General features: G+C 37.3%; 1 protein-coding gene across 4 annotated transcripts in view; it reads right to left on the reverse strand.

The window, feature by feature from the left end:
- Positions 1-11,565, reverse strand: part of CENPP (centromere protein P) — a 114,109-nt gene that overhangs the window by 32,837 nt on the left and 69,707 nt on the right. The gene's annotated exons all lie outside the window — the stretch shown is intronic.

Raw genomic sequence — 11,565 nt, forward strand, 5'->3', positions numbered from 1 at the left:
TTATACCAAACATTTTGCTTTGAGTGTTAAGCTCTCTTCCAAGTGAAAGTTTAAGAAAAAAAAGTTAAATTATTTGTTTTAGATGACCCTGAAAACTTCCTGTATTCAAATACATTCTGATGAACTAGAGGAATGAGCAGTTAATTTTTCTATCTGGATGCTTTTTTTTTTTAAACAAAGCATATTTTAATTTCTAAAAATTATTTTAAAAGTCACAGTAATAGGTTCCACTCATCTCTACCATAGTTAGATTTTTACACAGTACAGGATGTGTAGTCTTCTAATAAATTTAAGCAAGACACCACATATTGCCGCAAGTATTTTAATTCAAGTAGAATTCTTCTCTTATCAAACATTCAGAGTCATAAGACCCAAAAGGAATTCTCCACTGGATTTGCATGGGACAACACCACTAAAATACAGATGCATCAAGATTTATTGCGACCATTAACATATTTTTTCTCCAAGGTGTGCTTTTTCACTATTAAGATACCATAAAAGTGAACTTTATGCAACTAATCTGACTAAGATTATTCCTTTGTGAGTTTAGTACAATGAGTATCAAGCTTGCCTGACATCACACTGTGGAAGTTGTTCCTACGAGAAGCCCTCAGCAGTGGAATGTGACCTGAAGTGAAGTTACAATGCCAAAGTAAAGCTCCAGTAGTGAGACAGAGAATGAAGGAAAAATGTTCTTGAAATGGAGCACAGCAGTAGCAGAGGCAGGAGACCAAGAAAGAAGCCAAGGGATGAAGGACACAACAAATGGGTGTGTGCTTGCTCACTTCAGAAATACACAGGCTTACTTACACAACATTTTTGTATGTCAAATGGAAGCACCTCAAATCCACTCTTCAAAATGGCCAATTATATTGGAAGTGGAATGAGCTTTACTATAAAACTCTCATCAATTCTAAACAGTGAGCTTGAAAGAATTTTATAAACAAAGTAAATGGGATTGTCACAATTTTACAGCTTGTGACTCTAGGACACAGTGACCTGAGAATTCTTGGTCAAGAAAAACATGGGAACAAGTTTGGAATCTTTGGCCACCAGTACAATAAAAATATGCACGGGCAGCTCAACATAAAACGACTGTAGTTAGTTTATTCTCTGAAATATACTTGAGCAAATAATAATTTTTGCAAGCTTACATTGGAAATGAACATATTTTGAGAAGGCCATTGGATTGAGAATGGAATAATAGTTTTGCTTGTTTGCTTGTTGTCAGACTCAGAATTCTTGCGAAATAGTGTGTATGCGTGTATATATAGATATAGATATAGATATATAGATATAGATATAGTATGAATATTGGGAAAGCCTTCATGGCAAGTCCCTGAAGAGAATTGCTTTGAAGGAGATCCTGCTAAGCCAATCCAGTAACATTTCTGCTAGGCAATGGGATCTGGGAGATGCATAGCAGCATTCTTATTTCTCCTGTTCTCCACACACAGATGCAGATGACTTCTATTCATAGATAAATTCAAGAGTGAACCAACTGCAACTTTCTGTAACTGCAGAGATGTCCCATCAGAATTTTTAAAACATTTCTGAGAGGAAACTGCTTACAGTACAGCAAAAACCCTGAATATAATGTTTTCAGTAACTCAGCCAGAGACAAATGCAAGGTAAACAGATGTGAATACAAGGTATGAATGTTGAAACTAAAGAGGGAAAGATATTTTACAGTCAGTAAGAGACCAGAATAGGAAAGGTTAGGATTCAATATTCAATTCCAGAACCACAATGCTTTGTGGCATAAGAGGATTTCTGGGAGTTTAGAATCTCAGTTAGATTTCTAAGTTGTGACTTGCATTGTTGGCTCAAGTATCCCACATCAGAATTTTGACAAGATTTGCTAAATACCATATAAATTGAAATGGAACAGAAGACATCCTCTGGTTATCACCAAATTAATAGAAAAGGTAAAGAAGATATTGTTGTTTTTACTGGGGAAATTATAATGGAACTTGGAGTATCTGCCTGAGCCAGGGACAGGCGATTCTGGTATGATAAAAACTGTAGAGGTCTCCAAAAGAATAATGTTGTTTCCATGGAAGCTTGGACAGCTTTCTGAAATTGAAGGAACAGTTAGAGGTAATGTTTTCTCTAAGAAAGGTAAAAGAGCTTTCTTAGGGAAAAAAACTCAACAAAAACCGCACAAAAACCTCAGAAAAATAAAGGCATCAAATACCTCCAAAAATGAGATTTTCATTATTAATGCCTATGTGTTGAGGCTATATGAATCTCTGAGACCCCAAAAATGTTGAATTCATGCTATTTGCCCTTCTCCACTTTCCATTTCAATTTAACACAGATCCCTCCACAACAAAGCTACAAATCACTCTGCCCTGAAAAGGAGTTGCTGTGTGACCACTTGCTTTCTATTTGCCCGTGACCAAGTGAATTTTACTCTTACAGTAGTAACACTATAGAGAGTAGCTGATGTAATTTCTGAATTTCAATTCTGAAATATCCATCATGCTTGCACTTACTGCAAAAACCTCTTAGCACACTAAAAGAAAATAACTATCAGAACGAGGAAACAGAATGTTAACATTTTTCTACCAAAAATTTGGGCTTTTACTGAAAGAAATTGATGAACTTTAAAGCGCTTTCAAATCACAACTTCATAAACAGTTACATCACAGCAAGAAAATAAACAGTTTATCATTTGTGCCATGTGGCAATACCAGCGTTAACTGGTGGAAACTCTCCTGAGAAAGCATTTTCTCATTTAAGTACTTTGTTTATATTCCAATGTATACAATTTTCAGACAAGTCTATAGACTGAAAAATTGTAAAATTATGAGTAAATACTATCAAAATAATTTTACACACTATCCCTGTAACTTTCTGCAAGAAGCAGTTTGCAGAGAGCAACTCTGCTGACCATGGGTTTGCAGACCAATACAATTTCTCATGTTCTGGAAGGTTCCTCAGGAAGCTTCAAAATCTCTCCTCAGTTGGAAGTGCAACCCCAGGGACCTGCTTTGGATTTACAGCCTCAAACAACTAACCAGTGTCAAAACAACAAAGAACTTGAGGTACCAATATCTGATACAACTTCTACACCACCTCTCCTCGCTGAAGTCATGGATTGGGTTTTGGAAGACCAAACTTCAGGTCAAATCAGTGCTCTAAGGGGTCAGAACTACACCATGGCCACCTTGCAGAACATCCCAACCACAGAAGTGAAGCCAACCCTTTGGAAATAGTGAATGTTTTTAAAGAGATTTCCTTTAAAGCTGGTTTTGGCTGCAGGAAGCATTTAAAGGTTTAGTGAACCGTGTAACCAACCCTCATTTGGAAGAAGCCCTGCGTAACAGTCTTACTGTCTTCTTGTAAAGTGAAAACGGTACAAACATCCATGCAAAAAGATTTATAATAATATGTTGGACTTGCTCAGAAGACACACATTTCTGTTTTATAATGAACAAAAGAGATCCCTGCTTTTATTGCATCTTTAGTAACATGACCCATGTCTTACAGTTAGTTACCATTGAATTCCAAACTATTTCAGGGCTTTAATTTTACTTCTCTTGGCACACTGAAGACCATTTTAAATGGGGAAAAAACAGCAGACATGTGAAATAAGAGCTCTGATTTAAAGATGTCAACAACCGCTGTTCAGTCTCAAGGCCCCACAGTATTGTGGAAAAATGGAACGCTTTTTCCATCTAAAATAGCGAAGACGTCACTTAAAAACCTCTAAAATGTATTAAACAGATTTCTTTTTCCACATTAAGAAACAATCATATGATCAAAATGAATCTAGCTTTTTATTTTCCCAATAAATTAACATCCTACTCCTAAGTTTTATACAAGTCAGGTACCAAGAAGCTATGTTCAAATGCCTGCAAGTATAATTTGAACAATTTTTTTACAAATAGTGTTTAATGTTCCCAATAACCAGGTTACAAAGTCTCATTACAGATGCAATGTTCCTTGCTAACAGACACCCTGTTCTACATTAAAATTCCATCAGGAGAGACCCATAAAGACACAGCACTGTTCTTTAATTTTCAATTTAAGACGTGAAGAGAGACCATCGAGCAGAACTCTTCATAAATATCTTCCATTCCACATCATGCAAGAGTTACTGGGTCACTAAATTACCTTTAAGAACACATTCTGCACCATTCTGTGTCTCTGAAAGAACTTAAGAGACTTGAGTACTGCATAGAACATTTTGACCACCCCAGAAACCAATTAATAATAAATTACCCCTTTTATGATACCAAAATACTTCAGTTTGTAAAGCAAAAGTAAACCAACAGATTCATTACTTCTATGGTATCAACTTTTTCGCGCAGTAAATGTGCTTCTCTCAACTGGATAATGTTTGATCAGTTTCAAAAGGATCCCAGAGTATTCTGACTTGGAAGGGATCCATGGGGATCATTGATTCAGCCCCTGCACAGACACCCCAACAATCCCACCCTGTGCCTGGGAGTGTTGTCCAAACATTCCTGGAGCTCTGGCAGCCTTGGGACAGTGACCTGTCCCTAGGGAGCCTGGGCAGTGCCCAGCACCCTCTTTTCTGATATCCAACATAAACCTCTCCTGACTTAGCTCCAGCCACCCCCTTGGGAATGGCAGAAAAAAGCCAAACTACCTCAGGGTGAATCTCAAAACTAAATGAAACACCCGTCCCAAAACCACAGCTTTACATTGCTTCAAAAAAAATGGAAGCAAAGGAAGCCCAGTGTGAGGACGCTGGACTCCAGGACGGTTTGGATGGATGGAGATGAGAGATCTCTGAAGGCTGCTCTTAGAATATCTGGTTTATTAGAGAGGGTGAAAGGCCCTGCTTGGAGTCACCAGGGGTGACACGTGGCAGGCCCTAGGGAGTGGGGGAAGGGAGAGGCAAGGGGTAGAGGGTGAGAGGATCCCAGGAGGGAGGGGATGTTCCAGGAGAGGGGGAGTTCCAGGAGAACAGAAGTGCCAAGAGGGCATCTGGCTCCTCAGGGACTCCTTATCAGGGGGCTTCAAGATGGGCTGGAACAATACTTAGGCCAATGGGGTCAGACACCTGATGCTTCAGGGGAGGGTTACAGATGTGGGATGAAGCACACATTGGGGTGAGATAGAAAAGTCCATTTGACCTTTGGACCTATCTGTAGGTAAGGGCAGTGTTCAACCAGAAGGGGGGATTGTCTTCATCCTGGCTGCACTATTGTTTTCTAGTTGTTCAGTAACTAAGGTTTGGTATCTCAAAACTTGTTACCATCTCAATCTCTGTATTTTCTAAATCTTTTGCCAGGCAATCCTATTTATAAGGCTTTCCTATTTCAAATTCCCCAACAGCCCAGAAACAGCAATGCCCTTTCTCAGTAGACATGTCACTGTCAAAGCTGGGGAACTGGCTGAGCTGGGCTCTGACCTGGGCCGGGACAGTCCTGCTCATGCATTTCCCTGAGAGCCCAGCCTGATCCTTCCTCATCCTGCCTAACTGCTGCTGGACAGAATCCTCCACATTTCCATAAATATTCACTGACTTTATCAGCCTGTGAACAGTTCATAAAGTTTCCCAACACACAATCTGGTCTTTGCTCTGGAGTTCCTTGGAGCAGCACACGACTGCCTCTGCTCTGCAGTCAAGTCTGGTAAAAATGCCCACGGTGGGGTGTTGCAAGGTAATACAGGATAATAAGGGGGAGTAACAACAACAACAACAATAATAATGGTTACAAAGGATAAACTCATTTGAACAGAGAGGTAGATGGGCTGGAGGCTGAGGGCAACTTCACCTCTTGCCATGGCCCAGTAGCTGAACATTGTTGTATGAGCCCACAAAGCTCACACGAACCATTTCAGCCCCTCACTAAAACCAACAGCAGAGTTTGAGCTGTATTTCCTACAGGTCTGTCCTTCACTAATGCCTCTCAGTGGGAATACAGAGGGCTACCCCTAAATCAATTGTCCTGGTGACTAAAATCAGCAATCTTCACTTATTTTCACATGGGATTTCTATGGGTAATAAGGTTTATCTGGGGCATTGACTTCAAAGCTCTGTGTTCATAAACTGCAATTTTTTCAGCTTAGGAAATATTGTGCATTACAATTAATTTGAAGATCATATCAATGTCAAGAAAAAGGAACAATGTCTCTTCCCAGACTGCAGCTTCCTTCATAAAAATTTCTTTCTTTTCTACAAGAGCATATATTATGCAAAACTATTCTGGCTACTAGGAGCAAGGCAGTTGGGGGAAATGCCTGATTATTTATGATAAGGTCTAATAACCTTAGGCTGGACTCAAAAAATCCCCTGGTATTTGGGAGGTACAGAGGCTGTGCTATTCACTTTCCCCATAAAGGCCAGTGATGTTCCTGCCCAGGGCTCCATGTCCATTCCTAAGGCTTTGCAGCCACACTGGACACAAACATTCCCTGTAGCCTCTACAAGTGAGCAAAATACTCAAGAGTTGAGAGAATCCTCCCCAGATAATAATCTTCCAGTCTGCTTGAGCCATCCTGGCTCCATTCAATAAATAGTCTTTTTTCCCCCAAGGATTTAAGGATTAAAGTAAATTAAAGCATCCAGAGATGGATTATTTAAAATGTTCATCTTAAAAACCATTTACCTTGTAATTTCTTCCCTAATAGTCTGTTATGTAAGGAACTTCCTACAGCCACTGAGTAAACAATTACCATAGTTTGCTAGAATTTCCATCTGTTTGGTGTTTAATTCTTTGTGCAGGATGCAGATTTCCACACAGTTATTGAATGCAAACATCTGATTCATTACTTCTGCTTTAGTCTGTTATTTATATTAATGTAACTTTGATAAAGTGAGTTATTCAGACTACCTCATAACACACTGTTTCCTACAAAGCACTTTGAAGCAGTTCTGTTAATTCAGTGAAAAGATCTTTCATTCCAAGTGTGCAGTATTATGGACATACACACAGAAATCTGTAGGTTTTCCATGCAATACTACTGAAACAAATCTATGTTTCTCTGTGAGAGTTTTTCATATGATAGTAATGCATAAAAACTGACTTATTTTTTCCACAAGACAGATATTTTTCTCAAAGGAGCAATGCTGAACACAGCTGTGGAAATATTAGATCTTCAACAACACTATCAACAAAGACAAGAATCTCCTGAGTTATGTAATAATATTTTTAAAGGAATAAAATTAGGAAAAAGGATTGAAATGTACTTATTTTTTTCGCAGCAATTTCTCCAAACCCCTGAAAGTTGGCTATGCCATTACCTCTCATCCTATGGCCTCACAAATTCTGTTCCTTATAATTGACAGGGAATGGCAGCCCTTGGGAGCATTTTGTGGTTCTCAACCCCTTTTCACTGACAGTTCTGTATAAACATCTATGGGTTCCCTCTAATGCAGGATGGTTCTGGAGTTACTCAGGTTATTCACTACAAGTCTTCCAGGGAAAACTTTCCCTTTTTTTCCAGCTCACTTTGGCTGTTATGACAAAGAACTCAGGAATCAAGACTTTTCCTCTTTCAATTAAACCAATTACTTTTTGGGTCTATATGAAACATTTAAATCCACTTCACTTTCTTGCACGTTTCCACAGCTGAAATATAAATGTTTCATGAAATATTCCTTCTGTTTAGAACTTGCCACCCACTGACTTCTTTAGTGTTGGTCTAGTTTTAATATTGGAAACTTCAAAATAATTACTGTCTTTCTTGACAACATATGGGTTCAAATTAATCTGCATTGCCTGTATTCTGTATTTATTGTGACGGCTATTTTCAGAGCCTCTGGTAAAGCCTTAAAAGACTGAAACAGTATTTTAGCTGAATTTAATTTCTTTCCAGCCTGAACAAAGAACATCCTCTGATTTTATGTGAGTAGATGTACATCTTATGGATTAATTGGAAAAAATAGAATTTCTAACAGACCATGAAGCAGAAGTATAGTCACAGTATGAATTAAATGCTGAGAAATGCCCATTGCAGGGCGTTAGAACTGGATGATCTTTAAGATCCTTTCAAGCTCAAACCATTCTATGGTTCTATGAAATTGCCTGTTAAACAAAATAAAAGGTATTCATTTTTAAATTACTTTCTAAAGTGAAGGCTCTTTTGTTCTGATGTGGTAAAATCAAATGGAAATCATCCTTTGTAGAATACAAGTGTTCAAGAAGAAAATAATACCCTTTACATTACAAATTGCTCTACAAAAAAGATCTTCTTTTCCATACCACAAGTTAATATGCAATTATGACATATGTTTTCTTTCAGTTTACGTAAATATTTCCACTGAGTGGTAAAAGGAGCTTCTGTCTCTGACAAAAAGCAGTGCAAACCCATCCATAGTACCAAGCTTCTTAACTAACACACTCCTGGTATTTGCAAACAAATACCTTTGAAAATAGTGTATTAGAACATCTGTCTGACAATCCTTCTCTGCTAGCTTCTACATGGTCTTTTGGCTTAATTTAGGAGTCTTTATCTTCCTATTTTTTTCATTTTCCATTAAAAAAAAATATAGTGATAGGACTTACTTGTGATTTTCCCCTACACCTGAAAGGGGGAAAAATGAATGCTAAAAATCAACAAAACACTTCATGGCAAAGAAGTGATTAAAGCAAATTTAATTGCCTTTTAAAAAATGCCCACTGGAACATAATATAGATTACATATTATCGACAATTTAAAAGTAGCATAATTATGAGAAAGTAATCCAAAAACTGTAGCAGCAGTCATTAGCTAAAAGTAAATCAGACTTTTTCAGAAGGCTCCCAATTTCTTGGGAGTACTTAGAACTAGACCCAACTCTGCATGACAGATTTACTGCTTTTGTGTTGATGGGAAACAAATGAAGCCCTCCCAGAAAATTCCCACAGATAGAAACACAGATCTGAACACAGGCTGAGTTAATTAATATGACAGGGAAATCACTTCTTGAATCAGAGTATACCTTCCTTATTATTAGTAGTGATACTAATGATGAGTAATGAAAGAAGTGCTTTAATTTCTAGTATTCCAAAGTGAAAAATTGTGTACTTCAAAACTTGCAAACAAATTGAGTTTGGAGACCTTCCTAGAGACCTTGTTACTTTTTCCATCTACAAAACAGATGTGCTCAAAGAACATGCAAACATTTACAGACTCAGGTTCTTCTTTAGACAAAGAAGTGCAAATTGTAGTTAATTACTGTCTCAGGAAAGTGATATTCACTGCTTCCACTTCTAGCAGTCAATCACAAACTGAGTCAAAGTCATCTTCTTTTGGGTCTTTGTATTTTTAATTACTATAAAGTACTTTTGTTGATAAGTAAAGTTCAGAAAAACTAATTCCAAATTAAACAATATTATCTTTTTACTCTAATATGCTTTAAATATTTTTTTCTGGACAAGATGTCCACATTTCTTTTTTCTTAAAACTAACAACTCACTGGAACTTAATGACAGTCCCCATTTTAAGCGTTGCCTTTATGTTCTGAACAATAGGAATCTACCCAAATCTATCCTCTTTGGTAAAACCTAAGGGAAAATGGAGGAAATTTAGCATTTGCAGGTGATCAAGATTTGTTTTTTTTTTTTTTAAGGCATTGTTAAACTTTGGCAGAGTAAGTGCTCGATACCCTCTGAGAAAATGTTGTTTTCGGTCCAGTTAGTATTCCGGAACAGAAAATTTTCCTTTAGAACTTATTGTTGGAGTGATTCAGCAGTTTGGCACTGGTTGCAGAGTTTTTGATTTTAACTACTGTTTGATTTTCCGTGAAAGAATGTCTGGTGTTTTCAATGTCTCTAAGGCAGATAAATACCCATATTCCATAAAAATGCCATGTCACATCATCCAAACCTGTGAGCACCATCACAAGCACAACTGATAATTGACATGTACTGGCACCCAAACTAATTTCAAGACCTTGAGTGATCAGGCAAAGCAGTTTCCTGATCCAGTTTAGTGCACAAACCTTTCCCAGGACCAAGGAGAAGAGCATCAAGGTGGGAATAAGCCAGGTGGGAGCTTCTGAAATTGGCATTCCCATACTGAGGAATTCATATTAATCTGTAGCCTAAGACAGAACAAAGTTAAGTGATGTTCCAGAAGCAACAGAAACTGTCAGCAAGGGTGAAAAATCCTTCAGGTGATGTTTTGCCTCTCCATTCATTCCAGGTCAGCACATCCTTGCATCCACAAAAGTCATGATGAGTCTGACAACCCTATGGATATACAGACATGTACACTTCACTTTATGGCTCTTTTTGTACACAAGCTTTCAATAATGCAAGTTATGACCCGCCCTGTAGTATTGCTGTGTTGCTAACAAACATCAGAGACTGAGGACTTTTACTGCAAAGGAAACTGCATTTTGATGCAGTTTTTAAGTCATCTGGCAAAAACATGCTAAAAACTATTAAGAAGCAAAAGTTGATTCACGCATGATGATAAAAAAAAAGATTTTAAATGCATTTATATATAGATACTGAAGAGTCAAACTGAACTACAAGAAGCTGAAGGGCAGATTTTGTATACTCAGCTGGATAAATGGTGTAGTCCAGCCTGAGAAGAGCCAAAATTTAACTAAACCAAAATATGTGACCACACCGCACATGGACCGGTTGTGAGCATGAAATGAATATGTCATGTTATTGAAATGTGATGGGCAGGCTCCAAGGCAGCTTTGTGCAGTTGATGTTAGATTCATCACATTATGTAAACCACATTTATAAACAGTGCTAGAAAATGAAAAGTACTTAGCTTGCTTTAGAATAACAAACATATACAAGACTGGCTTAATACAAAGATTTCAATGATAACATTAACCACATATGGCAGCATATGTTTGCTTTCTTAGGCATATCAAATAATGCAAAATACAGTCATTTTCAAAAAGAAATTAAAGGTAGCAGTTGGTATCACTGATGAGATAATTTCAAATAGAAAACACCATCCAAATTCTTTTTCATCTGCATATTTCACCATAGTGAGACAGTATTCTGAACCACATATGTGTTGGATATACTTCTATTCTTCGCTCAAAAATCAATCTCCATTACTCATAAATGTTACATAAGTGTTTTAAAGCAAGACAGAATTCTAATTTTCAACCAATTGTCTCATTGGTGGAAGAGAAATCACTGAAAAGTTCTGAGCAAACACTCTGACCTTATATAATCTATAAGTTATTTAAACACATAATCTTTCTTTGGAAAACATACCAACATTTGCTTACGAAGAAAATACCCTCAGACTACTATTTTAAGTATCTCTCTTCATTAAGCCCCCAATAACATGCATTAAAAACCTGAGACATTGAAAATGTGCTGCAAATGTTTCAATGAACAGGCTTGTAAAGTGGATTGTGAACCACTGGTTAAGTTTTAAGTACTGCTGTCAAGAGTAACATCTAAAATTGAGAACCGAGTAGTCAAGAAACCCAAGAAGGTGATTTCTGAGCATTTTATCCTAGATTGCAATTATATTAAAACCAAAATACTGGATCCATGTCTTGATATTAAGCAGTTGCATTAAAGAACAGCATGTGAGCTATATTTATATCTGCCCTACTGATATTATATATTGAGCAAAACTGATGGATAATCCACTTTAAGGTAAGATTGTTGTATT

Source organism: Lonchura striata, chromosome 12 (genome assembly GCF_050655825.1).
Source record: "Lonchura striata isolate lonStrDom1 chromosome 12, ASM5065582v1, whole genome shotgun sequence".
NCBI classification, from domain to species: domain Eukaryota; kingdom Metazoa; phylum Chordata; class Aves; order Passeriformes; family Estrildidae; genus Lonchura; species Lonchura striata.